The 19,784-nt window shown below is 43.5% G+C and overlaps 1 protein-coding gene across 2 annotated transcripts in view; it reads left to right on the top strand.

Moving 5' to 3' along the window:
* The window catches only part of PINX1 (PIN2 (TERF1) interacting telomerase inhibitor 1), a 61,027-nt gene that overhangs the window by 29,617 nt on the left and 11,626 nt on the right, over positions 1-19,784 (top strand). The gene's annotated exons all lie outside the window — the stretch shown is intronic.

Raw genomic sequence — 19,784 nt, 5'->3', positions numbered from 1 at the left:
GCTCTCTAAGAAACAGCTCATCAGAGACTTGTTAATTAGGTGTTACTGGAAACTTGCTGAAACAATGAAGCTGTGAAGCGTGGAGCACTACCTATTAACTCTTTAATATCCCTGTAATATATTTGTTGATTTTGTGCAGTGAGGGGAGCCGTGGCATGCTGTTTTAATTATAGAACCATACAATGGTTTGGGTTTGAAGGGACCCTTATGGACACCTAGTTCCAAGCCCCTGCTATAGACAGGGATTCCTCCCTCTGGACCAGGTTGCTCAATATCCCAAGTTAGATTTGCCTTTGTCCACGTGGATGAACCAAGGCTGTCCTTAGCAGCAAGAGAATGATCCCGAGCCCTTAACTCTGGACTGTGGCTTCAAAACAAATAAAACTTTATTTAAAGTAATGATTTTGAAACATGGCAGTTCTTGTTTTAATTGGAATCAAAATATCTTCCCCCTGTTTTTTTTGAAAATTGCTGGAGACGTAGGTTTGTGATGTGCAGAGCTGTGTGTTCTACCCCTACCTTATATATACCATATATATACCTACCTTATATACTTATAACCAGCAAGAAAGGATGCAAACTCCTCAGTCATCTTTCAAAGTGCATAAGCACAAAGCCATGCTGTTCCCCATTTAAAAGCAGTAATAACGTTTGTTCTATTTTACTGTAGTATTTTTGGTTAACCTTCTGTTGAAGAGAGTATTACATTTCATGCCTCTCAGGCACCTGTTCTCTGGTTGGAAGGCAAATCTAACTCAGGATATTGAGCAACCTGGTCTAGTGGGAGGTGTCCCTGCCTATAGCAGGAGGTGGAACTAGATGGTCTTTAAAGGTCACTTCCAACCCAAACCATTCTATGATTCTGTGATATTTTATGGTTCTATGATCAAATTCCAAATGTTATCACAGAATCACAGAATGGCCTGAGTTGGAAGGGACCTCAAGGATCATGAATCTCTACCCCCCCCCCCGCCACAGGCAGGGCTGCCAGCTTCCCCATTTAATACTAGACCAGGCTGCCCAGAGCCCCATCCAACCTGGCCCTGAACACCTCCAGGGATGGACGGGGCATTCACAGCTTCTCTGGACAGCCTGTTCAGCACCTTACCTTATGTTGAAGAACTTCCCCTAGCTTTTACTAAAACAATTTCTTAACCCTTTGAAAACATTTTAATAGAGCTTTAATTTTTATTTCTCTTTAAATAAAGAGGAATAACTTATTCATTAACTTCCGTTTTTTTTTCTGGTGATGGGCATGCAAACTACTGAGATGTTTAAAAAGGTGCAAATGGTTCCCTTGCAATCATAACCAGTTGTATTTTCCTGGATGAATAGATTTCAGCCCCAGAATCTTACTGCAGTAAGACCTTGTTTCTCTCACAAACTCCCTTCCAGCAGCCATGAGTTTCTCAGATGCTGTAGAAATTAGTTGTCATGAAACTTGTTAGTGGAAGTCATCCCTAAGGTATGTAGGTTGCTCGAAAAGTAATGCCTCCTATTTATTTCCATGGAAACTACAACAGGTACAGGAAGAACAATAACTCTATTTTGATGGAGCGAATTCTCAGTTACAAAACATTGTTTTTCAATGTAGTCACCACCATTAGCTATGCATTTTTGCCAGCAATGAACAAGAGTCTACACACCATGCTCATAGAAGTCTGCATCAGCAGGAGTGACCCACTGTTTCACAGCTGCTATGACGGCATCATTGCTAGGAACATGTCCACGCAGTCCATCTTCCATTGGCCTGAACAGATAGAAGTCGGAATGTACCAAATCCAGACTGTATGGTGGGTATAATGCAAACAAGATTAATAGTGTGTTACAGGTTTTCGAGCTGGTATGGGGCCTGGCATTACTGTGTTGAAGGAGAAGGGCTGTCTTCTTTGGCATGACTGCCTGACTTTGGAATTTCCAGCCTTCAACTTAGTCAGTGTAATGATGTAGCAGTCAGAGTTGATGGTTTGTCCCTGTTCCAAAAAATCACCCCTTTCCAATCCTAAAATACAGTGCAGATCACTTTACCTGTTTAGGGCAGCATCTTGAACATCATCTTCAAATGGAAATTCTTGTTGCCACTTCATGGACTGCCATTTTGACTCAATTTTTTCCACGTGGAGGAATTCATTGACACACCTTTGCTTCATAGGCACTTCCACATCACTTTGCCAGGCTGCCCCTCTGCTGCCATCTGTCACTCAGCAACAGCACATAATGGGATACTGGTGGAAAGGTTCAACCTCTACTGCCATCCCACCAACATCCACCTCTGGTGTCCTGGGCCAACATCAGAACATAGGAGGCATTACTTTCAGAGCAGTCCTTGTATTTTAGGTAGATCCTAGGGAAAGCTATGCAGTATCAAACTAGCGACCTGGAGCTCTCTTATCAGGTTTGATATTAGGAAAAACATCTCAGAAAGAGCAGTGCTGCAGTGGCACAGCTGCCCAGGGAGTGGTGGGGTCTCCGTCCATGGAGGTGTTCCAGAACTGTGGGGATGTGGCACTGAGGGACAGTGGGCATGGTGGGGGTGGGTTTGGCTTGGGGATCTTGGAGGTCTTTTCCAACTGTTGTGATTCTGTGGTTAGTGGACTTCCAGTCTCCTGGATACCAGTTTCCTGAGCTGCTTTTTCCTCTGCATGTGGGATTGTAAAGAGAGCATTGTGGATATAAATTGCTGCCTGTGTACCTGAGCTTACACAAGTGCAGATCACCACGGCCAGGATCAGCTAGCAGGAATGTGGTCTGGTCTTGCTCTGGCAGTCAAAATGGGAATGTGTACTGCCAAGACTGTTGGAGCACCCAGTTGCTGTGAGGAGTCCGACAGGAACTCCAGGCAGCAGACAGGTTTGCATTGTCTGAGTGGGACGTGGCTTTCTGTTCTGCAAGCTCTGCAGAATTGATTTCAGCACCTATCTGCATGGTTCAGTGGTAGTGTCACCGTCTGCGGGAATAGCTGGCTTTATTTGAAAGAAGCATTGGGTTTTGTCCATTCTGAACTGGAAATGGTAAAATTAAAAATGTCATTGTTTTCAGAAGAGTCTTGACAGGGCATTCTACGAAAAGAATCCATTCATAAGGCAAACAAACCGAAATGCTTTTAGAAACCATTGTAAGCTGTAGCATACATATGGTGACTTCTTAAATCCTAGTGCAGTCTACATTGTTTATATTGATGTTTAGCAGAACACACAGCTATTGTGTTTGAAGTAGGTTGTCAGCCAAATATCATACTTGCATAAAGCTGAGATGCAAGGGATGTGGTTTAGTGAGGAAATATTGGTGGTAGGTGGACTGGATGATCTTGGAGGTCTTTTCCAACCTTGGTGATTCTGTGGTTCCATGCTGTTGCAGATAGAGTTGGGCTGGCTGCATGGTGCACGTTGGCTGTGCCCATACCCTGTGTGGGTTGGAGTGGATTGACATGTGTCTCCTAGAGAACCTTAACGTAATACACTTCTACAGTTCTGAGTTCAGTGCTGTTCTCAGTATGGAATATTTCATACTGAACCTAATCTTAGTAATATTTCAAGTGCTGAAAAACTAGTAAATGCTGAATCTGAGAACAATCATGAAACTTGACTCTTTCCAATTCTGCAATAAGATTATTTAAACAATTGTAATTGTTATTTACATAATTATATACTGCTCAATTCTCTGGAAATAGCACTCAGTGAGCAACTATTCAGTACTTTGTTTTCACTGAGGGTGCGACTTAGGTCTTTGTTTACTACATTCAATTCAAACGCTACTCAGAAGAGCTAATTATGAATATTCTTGCTGGATTTCTATATTGTTTGCTGCAGTGTATCTGAATTCTTTCTTTTTCAGCATTTCCTCTGTGGTCTGGGGAAGAAGTGAAGTACTTGTAGAATACAGTTGGTTATATCCTGAAGATGTAGGATGATCTATGATCTAATAGAGTCCGAGCAAAGAGAATTCCTTTCTTGCTTGTCCCAGTTCCCGTAATGTTGCTGTGAGATGGAGAGGATATAATTCTAACCTTTTGTTGGGCAATTAAGCTTAAAAAGCATATTTATTAGTAGTAAACTTGAAAGGCCAGGCTACTTCCTTGGTCAGTGGTCTCCAGTTGTCCATGCTGTTGAACTAGAAGCACAGGCTGTAAGTTGCCTTGGCCTATTTTAGGAAATCAGCATATATCAAAATCTGGGCATTTTTGTACAGTGTACATCTGGGCTGTTTTGTACAGTGCAGTGCAGATGTCTGCTGATTCTAGGTTTGCAATTTGAGACGCCTGGAACCTCAGCTGATTTGTTTCCCTGTTGCTTCACATCAGAGTTGCACATGTTCACGGTACTACTGATCCTGACTTAAGAAAAACACTGAGTGTTATTTAGATTTAAGGTTTTTGACAGGTGCTTATTAAAAAAAAAAAAAGACCAAACAAACAGAAACAACAGAATGATAAAATCATCTGAGTTGGAAGGGGCCTTTATAGATGGTCTGGTCCCACTTCCTGCACTGAACAGGGACACTCACATCTCCGTCAGTGCTCAGAGCCCCAGAGCCCTGACCTTGGCTGTCTGCAGGGCTGGGGCACCACCACTCTCTGGCAACCTGTGCCAGTGCCTCACCACCCTTAGTATAAAAACTATTTCCTTACATCCAGTCTAAATCTCCCTTGCCCTGTCAAAGCAGACCCTGCTGAAGAGTCTATCTCCTTCCTTCTTATAGTGCCCCGTTAGATACCTGAAAGGCTCCTCTCAGGTCTCCCTGGAGCCTTCTCCAGGCAGTGAAGGGCTTGGCTTAATCCCTGCGTGCTCTGTGGCCCAGTCCAAGGTAGAATTGAAAGTCTCAAGTCAGTATTCAGTAGTTTAACCAGAAAACTCTTGTGGCTTTGTGCATTTTGTACCGGGTGCAATGGGGTCCTGCAGTGCCCTGTCTCCTTCAGTGCAGCCCTCTGATTCATCCCTGAAGAAGTCTGCCCTGCTTAATGGAGGGAGATCCTGTTCAGAAGGTAACACATAGTTACGTGGTTAAAATGATATCAGTCTTCAAGAGCACAAAGGTGCTGAAAGAGTTAGATGCCTAAATATCCAGGTTCACACACGTGCATTCCAAAGGTTTCAGTGTTTTTACTCCTAGTCTCTGGCAGGTATAACTGAAGTATTCAAGCAGATATAACTGAAGTGTTGCCCAAGGAGGCTGTGGATGCCCCATCCCTGGAGGCATTCAAGGCCAGGCTGGATGTGGCTCTGGGCAGCCTGGTCTGCTGGTTGGCGACCCTGCACATAGCAGGGGGGTTGGAAGTGGATGAGCATTGTGGTCCTTTTCAACCCAGGCCATTCTGTGATTCTAAGAGTTTTTGATGTCAGCCCTGCTAAGCATTCGGTGGTTATGCTTACAGATGTTTTTTTTCATCCCTCCATGTACTCTTTGATTAAAGAAACATGCATTGTTGCAGATGATACTATTCATTGCTGCACTATAGAAGTATTATGCTAGAGAGGGAAACGCTGGTCAAATCACCTTCCCTTTAGGCAGCTATTCCGTATCTACCATTTCTGTCTGCAAAGAAAACAGACAAATTTGACTCCTTTTTTCTATATGACTTCATTTTTGATGCAGTGACACTTCTGCCTTTTTTGGGTTGCAGTTTCTTGTCTAAGTGCAGGCGGCTCACTCACACTGGGAGATGATATAAATACCTGGGTAGTAGCTCATCCTCTGAAGTTACTCCATTAATCCATGCCATCAGGGATGCGTCTTATCTCTGTCACATGGTGAATGGCACAGGTGAGAAAATGGAGCATGAAAGCTTTCCATTCAAAGCGTGTTTTCTGTAAAAACACTGGCTGATATTTTTAGACACCTTTGGCTATCTAACTCTGTGATGTCCCTCTGTACAACGTGCACGTGCCTGGTGCTCGCCAGCTGCCATGTCGGTGCCTGGATGTGCCTAGAAGTGATTACAAACACACGGACAGCCCGCTTCTCGCTAGCATGGTTTATTAATTAGGTCTAATTCGCCGCACTCATTGGGAATTCCCTGTGAACACTTCAAAGCACTTGCTGCAGATATTTCCTTGCTAGCATGTGATTCCTGGTGTGTTCGTTACTGTCATGTGGCTGGAAGACTTCTTGAATCTGCAAAGTGCCTCATTTGTGATGAATAAAGCTGCACAGACACGGGAGCCTTTAGACACTGATAGCTGGCTGAGAACTGTGTTAATTGCCGTGTTACACTGGGGAAAGCAATGTTTCTCGAGCATAGAATCAAAGGACCTTCACCCCTCTGAGAGAAACATCCTGCAGACTTACAATAGAGGTGCTGAAGTAGTTTATATGGAAGTAAGCAAAACCACATTCTCTTACAAAACCCTCACTTTACTGTTTCAGTTAGCTTTTTAATTAGGTACTGACTGCTGTGGGGAATAGGTTCTTGCCTATGTCTGCCTGCATGCAAGGACTCGTCCGCATCAGCTGAGTGGGAACAGGTAGTAATGGGGTTTTGCAATCATCCTGTGGCCCCTTCTGGCATCTTGTAAGCCAGCATGCTCACGTCTTGGGTACAGAAGGAGGTGGAAGTCAAGCTGTTCATTCTGTTTTATGAAAGGAGCATTTAGAAGATGTAAAAAAGAATATTACACAAGAGGCTAGACCGGTTGGGAAGGCAGCGGTGTGCTTGGAACATTTGAGTTACAGAGAGTGCAGGCATGCGTGTGTGCAGGGGTGATCATCTCTTGGTAACTCCAGTTTGCATGCTAGCAACAAACGTGTGACAGAGGCTTTGCTCCAGTTTCTTACCTTCCCCAGAAGCCAGATGTTCCAGTAGCTTCTGGCTTTTGCATTTAATACAAAATGCTTCACATTTGTCATGTAACAACAACATAAAGTTTAGACCTCTCTGAAACAACTCAAAATCACACAGAATGACAGAATGGTTGAGTTGGAAGGGACCTCAAGGATCACAAATCTCCAACCCCACCACCACAGGCAGGGCCACCAACCTCCACATTTAATACCAGCCCAGGCTGCCCAGGGCCCCATCCAACCTGGCCTTGAACACCTCCAGGGATGGGGCATCTGCAGCCTCTTTGGGCAGCCTATTCAGCACCTCACCACTCTCATAGGAAAGAACTTAAAAAGTCTTCATGCATGTGCATGCAAAAAAAAAAAAAAACCCTTAGGTTTTGTTACTGTGGAGGGTTTTAAGGGTAATAGAGAGAAGACTGTTTAGCTTAAAATTTTTGTTCCAGGGTACAGCAGCATCAGTATTATGTCAATGATTTTGTATTACAAGATGCTACTGCATCACCTTGAGTTTCTGCAACATACCTTGTGTTTCATCTTCAGTATTTCTCTATGGTATAAACACTATTTTGGGGTGGGTCAGGGGTAGAAAAGGAAAGCTCTGTGTTTCTTGGAGAGCCGTTCAAGTTAATCCTGGAGAACTAGAAGCTGCTCGAGTCTTCTTCCCTTCAGAGCGCTTCAGATGCGTGTTATCACACATTAACTTATCTTGATTAATTCTGCAAAAGATATGGAGCAGTTCCCTCGAGTTCTTGTGAAAATGAGAGGGACTCACTATCTCACCATCATCCTCTCTTGGCGTCAGAGTGTCTGTCTACTGGCATTACTTTGAGCCAAGGGAAATTGCTTGACATCACTTCAGTTTCTGAATATCTAGACAAGGGGAGCTTGGCACTGTGAGGGTGCATTCTGAAGCCAGGTTTATCCATCGGCTGGTGTAGATCATGTTGACACACATGCCTCACTGCTTTGACTAAATCCTCAAGGCAAGACTTCCCCAGGTGAAGTAGCAGTGATTTCAAGGCAGTTCTGACCGAGTTCAGCATTTTCTTATACCCTCTGTATGAAATTTGTGACTGTGGTAAGGGAAGAGATCCGAATGGTTCATAGGGATGCATGAACTCATACATACAGCTTCAAACCAATTTGGGTACACCGGTATCCTATGCATGTAAAGGGTAACGATTTAGGTGAACTTCATGTCTTGTAAGGTAGAGGTTATTAAAATGTGTGGCTTTTGGCTCATTTTATTTGATGGGTGCTTGTTAATAGCCTAGTTTCTGCTAGGGAAACTTTCTTCTGAGTTGAGCTTGTCAAAAGATCTTTTTCAGATGTTTTAGACTTCCACTTTGATCAAAAAACAAGTTGCCAATCAGCTTATTGAAATCTGCAAAAGGCCTTATGCTGCCTTTCCAAAGGAGGAAAAAAATGTTTTCCCAAGTTCATTCTGAACTCTGTTTCTTCTGACGCCAGATTGAAGCTGGTGCCACAGGCTGGATGTGGCTCTGGGCAGCCTGGTCTGCTGGTTGGCGACCCTGCACATAGCAGGGGGTTGAAACCAGATGGTCATTGTGGTCCTTTTCAACCCAGGCCATTCTGTGATTCTACGTTTCTATGAAGCCCGGCTTTGCAAATGCACTGCCTCAGAATGACTGTTGTCTGGCTTCTTTTTACTCCTTTCTGCTTTTCATTTTTGCTGTTTGCTGACAGGGCTATCGTACCAGTGTCAAAAAGGTCTCCCTTAACCAAAACAGCAGCAGTGAACAATATCCAGTCTCTGATCAGCGTTTTCCTCCTGAGACTTAGAGAAGTTTATTTTGCCATTCTTGAGAGGTGGTTGCTTTTACAGTCAGCCCTGCCTTTGATATTACAGCAAAGTAAAGCTTCTAAATTTGGACTGGCTGTGTTTGCTTTTTGAGGATTTGCTGGACAAGTGTTTCAGCTCTTCCTTTCCTGTTCTGTCTGATATCTAGGGATAAACACACCCCGACACATGCACACACATACGGGTTTATCCAGAGCTCTGTACATAATGCTGCCATCTATTTTCTTAAAATAATTGTCTCACTCCAGATTGGTTTTGAACAAATATTTGACATTTTTGCTGCCATTAACCATAGTTCTCACTCAGCAGTCATTTCCAACTCTGAACTGGCGTGTCTGTGGCTAAAAGTCTGCATGTGAAATGCCTTGCTTTATGTCTCATGAAGTTTTTAACATCTGATTGTATGGACTTTTCTCCTCTTACCATCCCCTTACTCTCTTCTTGTACTTCTTCTCTTTTAGCTGTAAACTAAAACAGTGAAGTTACCTAGAACTAAAAAAAATCTAGCAAGGTTTTGCTTTCTGGTAAACGTTTCAACAAAAGAATTATTCTGATTGTATGTACAGGCTTTTCTATATTTTTATGTTGTTACAGAAGATTGGGGCCCTCGGTAGTGTGATCTAGTGAGTAGCAACCCTGTCCATGGCAGGGCCTTGAAACTGCATGATAGAATCATAGAATCACCAAGGCTGGAAAAGACTTCCAAGATCCTCCAGTCCAACCATCCACCTACCATCCACCTACCAGCAATACTTTCCCACTAACCCATCACCGTCAGTACATCTAAAACACTTGTACATCTTGAACACTTCCAGGGATGGTCACCCCACCACCTCCCTCATCAACCCATTGCAGTGCATTTCCACTCTTTCAGAGAAGAAATTTTTCCTGATTTCCAATTGAACCTCCCCTGATGCAACTTGAGGCCATTCCCTCTAAGGTCTTTAAGGTCCCTTCCAAGGCAAGTCATGCTATGATTCTGTGGTTGGAGCAAGCAAGTTTTTTCTTCGTTGTAGTAGAATTTAAAGAGAAATTACAGAAATTAAAGAGTGACTCAGAGGAATGCAAGTGTATCTGTATCTTCCTTGAAAACTTTTCCTCAATAGCAGTGTAAGTTACAAAGTTTTGGTATTGCACAGATATAGGAAAATATAGTTCTCGTGCCCTTATGTTTAATGAGGAAGATGAGCTAAGTTTAATAATAAAATGTATCAGGAACATTAAGTTAAGTTTAAAAGCAAAATTTTAGGAGCTTCTTTTTGCCGAACAGGAAAGTCCTACTTACACTAGAGAACCAAAACATGGATTATAGCTTCAGTGGCATGTGTTCGTTTTGTATCTCGGGATGTTCTTCTCTGTCAATAGGTAGGTACGTCTGTGGTCATCTGGAAAGTTACTGTCTTTGAAGATCGTGTGTGCTTATAATAATGAATCATTGAATGGCTTAGGTGTAAGGGCCTTGAAGATCACCCAATCCCACCTCCTGCCATGGGCTGGGTGCCCCCACCAGCTCAGGCTGCCCAGGGCCTATCCATGGCCTTGGGCACCTCCAGGGATAGGGCACCCACAGCTCTGGGCAGCAGTGCCAGGGCATCACCACCCTCTGAGTAAAGAACGTCTTCCTAACATCTAACCTAAAATCCCCTCTTTTAGAGTAAAGCCATTCCCCTTGTCCTATCACTATTAAATCATCTAAAAAATCTGGACTGTTCTTTTAAACTTTGCCAAAAATGCCTGGTCCTAGAAGAAATTAGTAGCAGAATTGAGTCTAGAAGTTGGGAATCTTGAACATCCCAAGAGCTTTCCTGCAGCATGCCTTTGTATGGCACACACAGACTGCACAAGCTGAGATAAAACTATGGCAATAAATGTCAAAAACACAACATCCGTAAGTACGCATGGAGGTGCGATCATGGCAGTGCTGCCCGCCCACCAGTGTGTAGTTTGAAGAGAAATTAACAGGAGAATTTGAGAAGCACAAGTGTATCTTCAACATGATTAGGGAAAACAGCCCAAAAGCAAACAAAAAAACACCCTGAAGTTTGTAAGATCCCTTTTATTGGACTAACATGCTGCCGTGCTCTTGAGTCCATCTCACTTTTGGATGGCAGTGTTTTGCCAAGATGTAGCACCACTTTTATGCTGGGTGGAGACTGAGGCACCCATACATGAAATCATCTGTAGGCAGGCGATGGAAAGATAGGAGATAAGCTGAGATCCTTGGAGGCTGTTTAGTCTGTGCTCTGCACGCTGAAGAAACCAGGCTGCGGTTGCAGAAGCAACATAAAGAGAAGGAAAGAGCATGAAACATAAAGAGAGGGAAAGAGAGAATGAAAAGCAAAGGAAAATGTTAATAAACCAACATAATTTCCATACACAAAGCATGTCCTTTTGCCTTCTAATTAGTTTTGTTTGCAAGGGGAATATTTCTGTCTTTAATTTTGTAAAGGCTGCTATTTAACCACTGAGATGTTTTAAAATGCAAGGCATCCTGGGTGTGTCTGAGGAAGAGATCAGTTTGTACGGAGGGCACAGAAGATTTTAAGTAGCCTTTAGAGCTCCCAAAAATCCTGTCATGGTTATTTTTTCCCCCAAACTCCAACCTTTTGTATTACAAACAGTTATGAGAAATACTTGAGCCTTTTTTTTTTTTTTTCCTTTTACTTAAGCAAGTTTAATTTTTACTGCCAGTCTTGGTGGTGTCTGTTCTGGAGAGTAGCAGGAAAAGCTGATAAGGGCATAGGACAGAAATCTTTGTGCTTATCTTGCTGCAGCACATGGAGCTGAGAGTGCATCCTTTTCCTGTCCTAGGACAGGAGACGTAAACTGACCATCTCCTGACAGCAGTGACTTCAAACAGAGCCTCCAACGTCTAGAGCGTATGAATCTTCTCTTAACTTCAGAGGCCAGCTAGGTGAAAGTGGGTCACTGGCTGTTTAGAAAGCTGCTTTTGTGCCAACAAAGAGAAAAAATTCTGATAACTGCTAGGTCAGTAGGCAGCTCTGTAGACATTGTACTGTTTTGTTTTGTTTCCAAAGAGCATAAATTCAGCGTGACTCTTGATTGTTTGTTTGGACTTCTGCAGAAGGTGAATTAAGTAAAAAAGGATTTAACTCATTTTTCTAGCAGTGTTATTAGGCTATCAAATTTGGAACTAAGGTCATACAAAAATTGTCCTCAAAGAAAGGGTTACTTGGACAGTGAGTGTCTTTGTACATCAGAAGTTTTCTTTTATGTATTGTCTTTATTTGACCTAGAAATGAAGGGTCTGAGTAAAAGGGGATGGGAACTGGAGCAAAGAGAACCTTCCACCAGGACTGCCCAAGATTTGTGAGACTGGACCTCGGGATCATAGCCAGAGCCTGTGCTGCAGCTCTGGGTTAGTCACTGATTCATGGAAAAGTATTCATGCAGTCGTGAATCGGTTCAACCAGCTTACTTTTGTTATGCTTAGTAGTAAGGTTTCAGTCTGCTAGCTTTCTTCATTAAGCTAGGCACAAGAAATCCTAGCTTGCAGCTCTTCTGCTTGGCACGTGGAGCCATTAGTCCAGGACTGGAAATTCAGGAACAAAACCAGCAGTCCCACATCAAATATTGATGCTGTACAATTTGGGGCAAAGCGCTTCACTGCTTTCTGGGCCTCTGTGCCCCCATTGGTAGAACAGTCCGAGTACTCCAAGATGGTGCCAAGTTCAACATAGAAGATTGCAGTGAACAAGTCTTTAGAACTGCCTGTTAACCCAGCACTTACACAGTGGCTGTGCTCTGAAGTCTACTCAGGTAAGGGTAGCGCCACGTCTTCAGTTACCCAAGGATTTTGGGACTCATGCAACTTGCCCAGGTTTGACAGCAGTGGAGTATGCTGCCACATCAGCTGCAGGGTGCTGCCTTGCTATTTGAACACTTATTTATTGCTACAACATCAGCATGCTGTGCTAAGAGCAAGTCTCCTTGTCTGTTTCATATGTTAGCTTTCAGACCTTACCAAGGCTGAAGAAATAGGTATGATCTCATCTTTTCCCTTTGTTTCAGGATGCAGAACGGTTCCTCCAGGTTGATTGATTTTTGATTTCTTTTTTTTTTTAACAGCCACTCTTGGTAAATGCAAGATCTGTATGAATTATAAGCATTAAATCTCAAAGCTTTTCAGCTTCAGTCTGGAATTTGAGTGAGGTTTGCTACATTCCTTAATCTCAGCCCTTAGTCACATAACTTTGATACAGACCGGCTTGATAGGAAAACCAGCAAACTTTTATCTCTACCCTCTTTCCAATCAGCTATGTTTCTATCCCAGCAAGCCCCAAATAGCTTCCTAAATGCAGCTCAGATAGTACAAAGTGGATGTAGGCCCCTTCAGAGGCAGGATGAATGGGGTCTCAAGAGTAGTATGATTAACCTCATTACAATCTCAACTTTCTAGTTCCCTTCTAGTCCCCATGAATCAGATGCAAATTGTACCCTGCAGATTTGGCTAATCTGTCATCTCTAGCACACTGACAGTTACCTATCCAGGCCTTATTCTCTTCTAGTATTTAAAAAATCATCTCAGAACCTTTCATGTACTTATCTTCTTTGCATTGATACCAAGTTTCCAGGAATCGTATTAAAGACAAAAGCACAGCTGCTGGTGAAAATTGCAAGATCTTTTCCTGAAGCACTGCAAATCTTAGACCAGATTAAATTTGCTGAGAGTAAGGCTTTTCTTCTGCCTTCAGACTAGTGATGGACCGAAGGTGCAAATCGTGATGGTTTTGATTCAGTATCTCCACACCCAGTGCTCAGTCTGCAGGGAGCGTCCCACACCTTGTGCCACACAGCTCACCCTTCCCCTAGACTTTGCAAAATGAGATCAGCTTCCTCTCTGTGAATCAGTTTTACCTTCTGCATTAGCAGAACCTCGCTGTGTCTGGTTAGGTGATGTGCTGTGAACTGGGGCAGAAAATACAGAGGCAGAAATTTGGGCCACGATTCTAACCACTCTTCCTCCTTGTACTTCTGAGCAAGTTTCCCTCATTCACAACACAGAACCATTAAGGTTGGGAAAGACCTCTCAGGTCATCTAGTCCAACCATCAGCACATCCCCACCGTGTCCATTAAACCACTAAGCAGTTTGGTCCTGTTTAGATCTAACAGTGATGAAGCATTTTGAGACTTTCTCGTAGAAGGATTACTACTTTTTGCTTCGAGTTCTACTCACTGGTCAATAACCACTGGGTAAAGAAACTTTCCATTGGTTTTCTAGCCTAAATGAAAGTCAGGAAGCTGTTGGTTCAACAAAACTATCCTCTCCTCAGGAGCCTGAGCTGCAGCTGCAATTTATCACCCTTCCTCCACATCACTTGGCCACGGTTACCCAGTTCTGATGATTCCTGCTGCGTGTTGCTCAGCTTGGGTAGGCCATCACTCATCTCCAAGTGCCCAGGCTGAAACAGCGTGGTAGGAGCCGTTGTTACGTGAGGCACATCAGCTTTTCCGTGCCCCAGGACATTTGGGAAGCTATCCCCACCGTCTTCCACCTGCTTGCCAGAGATTTCATGACTGTTGGTAAATTCCTTAGTTACCTGAGAAGCCGTTGCCATAGAAAATGTCCTTTTCTGCATGTTTGTACCGGCTTGTCTGAATGAGTGTCAATACCAGCATCTGACTGGGCAAAAAAAAGCCTGTCAGTATCTGCCTTCTGATGTTAACCTTGGCAGCAGCTTCTTGTAACTGTTGAAGGGAAGTAGCTGTGGTGGCCAAATTCTTTCAAAATTCAGATATTACCTGCTTGGATGTTTAACTCTTTCATGAGATCTCTGAATCTCACCCTGTTCTGTTTCCAATTTGTTGGAATCAGTAGCTTCTAAGGAGAAGATACAAGTTCATAGAATCATAGGATGGCCTGGGTTGAAAAGGACCACCATTATCATCAAGTTTCAACCCCCTGCCACGTGCAGGGTCGCCAACCAGCAGACCAGGCTGCCCAGAGCCACATCCAGCCTGGCCTTGAATGCCTCCAGGGATGGGGCATCCACAGCCTCCTTGGGCAACCTGTTCAGTGCGTCACCACCCTCTGGGTGAAAAACTTCCTCCTAATATCTAACCTGAATCTCCCTTGTCTCAGTTTAAAACCATTCCCCCTTGTCCTATCAAGTTGATCTGGAACTGCTATTCACTTGTAGGATGTAGCTATGAATCCTTCTCTTCTGTGTTTCTCTGCGTTAGGTTTCCTTTCATAGGAGGTAAGTGTGGAAGGGACCCATCAAATCCCTTTTTCTGTAGGTGGGATCAGCTCTTTATCATTCTGGAGAGATGTGTATAAGAAAGCAATGAATGAAGGCCTGTCTTACAAGAACTCCACAAGCTGCACAATCTGTGTGCTCGACCAAGCATGGGAAGACTTTTCCAACTCTTAAATTGCATCTTTGTTGCTACTATGTAAGATCATTATTATACCAAGGGGAGCAAAAAGTAGAGTTAACGTTGCTCTTTTCTTCCAACCTTTGACATTAAGTCTTCTCTGGGAATCATAAACCCTAAGTCATACGTCCTTACTTGTTGTCTTGGTTAGTGCTTTTATAGCTTCTGGCTTGCCGGACAGAGAGATATGGCTGGCATATTTGCAACTTTTTTCAATCATGGGCCTAAATTGCTAGCTTTCTACTTAGGGCAACTTCAATGTGGCCAGCTTTTAGTGTGAACCAGAGGAAGGCTCAGACTCTAAATCCATGGTATGACATCTTAACCACTGCCATGACCCAAAACCAACAGTATTTTGCTGTGTCTGGCCTTTCCTCTGAACATATTTTAGGCAGCTAAAACAGTAATAAATGGCTTTTCCAGTTTAAAAAGCATGCGTGTGCAGGGTGGGGGATGTTGCTGTATTGGGTAGAGCTGGCTGGAAGGGAAGCTTGCTGTGGCTTGGATTTATTAATTTCTGTTGAGTTATTGGGTATGCCTTTGCTGATATAACTCGTTCCTCCTTTTGCCTCCCGGGTCCTGGTGACAAGTCACCCACATCAGTAAATTCCATCCAAAGCTCTGCTTTGACGTGAACAAGCTATTTCTTTCCAGTACAACCTCTTTGTGCATTTTTGGAGATCGCTTGTGTTAGGAACCCCTCCCAGTCCTACAGTACGAACAAGACTAAGTAAGACTTGACTCCCTCCACCACTTATAGTCCTCTAATACCATTCCAGTGGTCTTTCATCTCCCAAACATGCCCATAACCTATCAGAGGACGGACAACCTCGCTTTCACATTGCTAAAGGAGGGATATGATGGGGCTGGTTTGTGCAGTGTTTAACAACACCTTGAGTGGGCTTTGCTGCTGCAGAGGACTCTGCTCCTGCAGTTGTACTGTTACTGCTTTAAAGCCAGTTTCAGTACACAGACACAAGAAGTGTAACAAGAATTCCCAGAGCAGCATCCTATGGTGAACTCCTCCTGAACTGCAGCGAGCATATAAATCAAAGTTTATATTTTTTAACTGCTATAGATGTGCAGAACACATGGGCGAGACTATTAAAGAGAAGAGAATATGGTCTCTCTCCGGAGAGTTGAATCTGTCCTACTGACTCCAGGCATAACAGGATATACAAATGGTTCTCTTTCACTGCTTTGTTTTAATGTTGATTTGTTTGTAGTCTGCCCAAGATATTAATTGGGGTTTTACAAGTATAAAGACAGAGGTGTCTGCCCTGAAGAACTCACTAACAAAAAACACGACTGTACAGTGTTAATGCACAGTCAAATTCTCTGCCTAATGAACCAATCGCTTTGATAAAATCTCTACCTCCTGGTGAATTCTCAGCTTTGATTTTCCCCTCGACTCCCATCTTCTTTTACACCTCACTTTGTTTTCTCTTTCCCTCCGTTTTAAGTTTTGGGGGCAGTTTGCACTCTAATCAACATTTGACGGTGCAGCTCCTGGAAGGGAAGTGAATCACCGCTTTCATTAGGAGCAAACACAGTTGGTCTGGTGTTGCAACTGTATGGATATTAAAGCTGAAAAATTGGAAGACCCTGGCCTGACATGGGATTGTAAGAGGAACAGTGGTGCGTCCTTAGCTTTTAATCCCTTCAACATACTGCGGTTGATAACAGGTTGCAACATGGATGGTAGTGCCTACATCTGCAATGTAGTTGAACAATTGCTCCTTTTTAGTGATGCCTTGGCTTCTTACTACCTGCCAATTTGCATGGATTTTTCTTTTTTTTTTAACTCAAGAGGTGTTGATTGCTGCAAAAATGGTTGCCATCCGTGTTTTACCCTCACCACTTTGATTTGTGTATTACTGCCTCCTTTCCTGAGGTGATTTGCTCTGCAGCAGAGGTGGTAGAGCAGACTTCTCATCTTCTCCTGCACAAAATCAGCCACTTCGTTTAAACTGTTATCAGTGATGCTTAATGCTGCCGTTATTGTTTTCTTGTTTCTCCTTGAGCCTCACTTCCATGTAAAATCCAAACCTACCTTATAGCACAAACCACATTGTGATGAAGATGGGATATGCCTGAGAAACCAGCTGAAGGATGGTGTGCGTGTGCATTAAGGGTAAGCAGTGCTGGCACATCTCAGTTCACTGCTGCAGGCTTTCGAAGCACAGAATTATCAGTGGCATTAGCAGTCTGGATGGACTGCTGAAATATGTACTGACTTCTAATTTTTGTGTTACCTAATGTTAGGTTATCCTGCACCCTTTTGCTGCCATGTCAACTGCCTGCATTGCTACCTCATTTTTAGCCTGATTTCCAGGAAAATAAAATGTATGTGATTATTCAGTTCATCTGTTCCCTCCTCCCTCACTGATTCCAGCCATGTTACAGAAGGAGACAGCAGCCTTACAAATGCTACATTCCTACTCTTTGTGAAAATAAATGGTCACATAAAGAGGAAAGACAAATTGTTTTCCCAGCTGGGCTCAACTGTATTATTAGACATCAGAGAATCCACGCAGAGGGAAGCCGTTACGAATGTCGTAACCACAGGAACAGCTTCAATCAGGACTTGCACTTCAGTAGATATGGGGTCATCCAGCCACAAGTTGCAAAGCCACAGAAAGCCTCATTGCTTTGCTCAGAGCTCCTACAAGAAAACTCTTTAAAGTGAAACACGTAGCTCGGATCTTGGGGTAGCTGTGACCTCTGTCTGCGCTTGGAATGACTTCTTTAAAAACTCTTGGCTCCTCCTGCAGCTTTTCTTAGGGCATTAAGTGTGGGGTAATGAAGGGAAGGAATAAAACTGAGCTGGCATTGCTGAGTCACCGCTGAGCTTTGGGGCTGGCTGACTTGGTGGAGCTCCGGATGAAGGGACCACCCAGCTTCTGCAGGTAGCAGAAGGGATTACAGAGGGCTCACGTAATGAAAAGAGAGCTGAGTGGTAGGATGATTGACTGAAAGGAAGTAAATCTGAAGCAGAAAGCAGCTTTTAAGGGTGGATTGTTACAGAGTCTAACTGGGGAAATTAAATCTTTGAAAGCTTCTGCACTTGCTAAATGCTAGGCTGCTCAGGTCTGTTGGGCAGGAGTCTTTTTTCCTCCTTTTTCTACACCTTTTCAGTTCTCGGCATAAGGAAGTGAGAATTTCAGGGCTGTCTGGTTTCCATTTGCTTCAGCACGTTCAGGACATCCAGGTGAAGTACTCCAAGTCTTCCAGCCAGGATTTGAGACCCTGACCAACATCACATCAAACAGCTTTGTAGGATGTGGCTGAGGGGCTGGAGACAGCACTGATTGCCTTTGCATCACCTCTTATTTGTAGACAACAGAACATTAGGAACAAATGAGACACTGGGAACAAATGGATCTTTCCTTTAAATCTGGCATTTCCTCCCAAATCTTCTCTTCATTTTGCTGCTTATTCCTGGAGCACTTCTGTATGAAGCTGTGCTAAGCATCCCATTCCCACTCCTTTTTCAAAGCTCCTGTGCCAGGAGACATTCCAGCTTGGAGCACACACGTTCCCTGCGGGACTGCCTACCTGTTAATTATTTGTATTGTTTTGTACCCACTCATGGCTTTACTCTGCATGTCCCTCGAGGCACAGGTTTTGTGTTTTGTGTGGTTCACTGGGCAACCACAGAGCACTTTGCTTCCCTTTGGGCATTACATGAAGCATTAATAAGGAAATCCTAGGAAATCTATTTGGAATTACAGGAGCAGGGATTTTCTCATTGTCATTTTTAACATTACTGCTAAATCTTTATGCAGCACTATGAAGTTAATCCTTAGCGTAATGAAAGATGTGTGTATATAGTTCTGACCTGAGTGAGCTTTTTAAGTAATCACCAAAATAGATAGAAGGTAAGGATGAAGGGGAAGGGCAAAGAAGGGTGTGAAATAAAGGCTGTAGCTTGCAAGGTGCAGAAGTTGGAGGCAGGCAGGAAAAGCAAAGCAGAGGAGCAAAGGTCAGCTATGCAAAGGGAGCCAAAGGAAGTGAAGCCTGATGAGGGAGTTGAAGATGGAGAGTGAGGCTCTTCACTCCCACAGGAGGAAGGTGATGTAAGCACAAGAGCAGTCTGGATAGATACAGATGTGAAATAAAAATAAACTCAATGCTTGCACCTCAAATGGTTGGGAGGTAGAGCTATAGGGCCCATGAGCTCTTGCTGCAGAAAAGCTGAGATAAAGTCATGATCCATGGGAGTACAAGCCATCTCTACATCATATATGGTTCTGTGTCCGTATCGAAGCACAGGACTTGTCTTCTTTAATTGGATGGGTAGGATTTTCTTTGGCATTGAAGGAGGCCTTGGTAATATGGACACTGTACGTGCTGATCTAAGCTATTCTCTCCTTAAATTGCTTGCGTACGTAGGTTAAAACAGATGAGTTGTTCTGTAGGTCGACGGGGCCAAAAGTCTTCACGTTTCACAAACTCACCATGAAAATCCCTCATCTTTGTTACAGGTCACAGCAGACATGCTCTGTCTTGCTCCAGCTCCGAGGCTGCATGCTGGCACTTGTAGTCTCCATGGATTACCCATGAAGTAGCATCAACTGCTTCTTGGCAAGCTTTCCACCTGCTTTGTGGCTGGAATAATCTGGCTGTTTACTGTCATGTTCCCCATAGGGACCATCTTAATGTAGTATTTCAAGACAAGGTCAGCTATTGCTGGAACTAAAAGCAGCATTTCAGACTATGGTCACTGTTACTGATGTAGTCTAAAAGGAGATGTGGGGAGATTTATTCATCCTCTTTCCT

This window comes from Gallus gallus, chromosome 3 (genome assembly GCF_016699485.2).
Source record: "Gallus gallus isolate bGalGal1 chromosome 3, bGalGal1.mat.broiler.GRCg7b, whole genome shotgun sequence".
NCBI lineage: Eukaryota > Metazoa > Chordata > Aves > Galliformes > Phasianidae > Gallus > Gallus gallus.
Note: the sequence above shows the minus strand (reverse complement) of the source record. Positions and strands in the feature narration are given on the sequence as shown.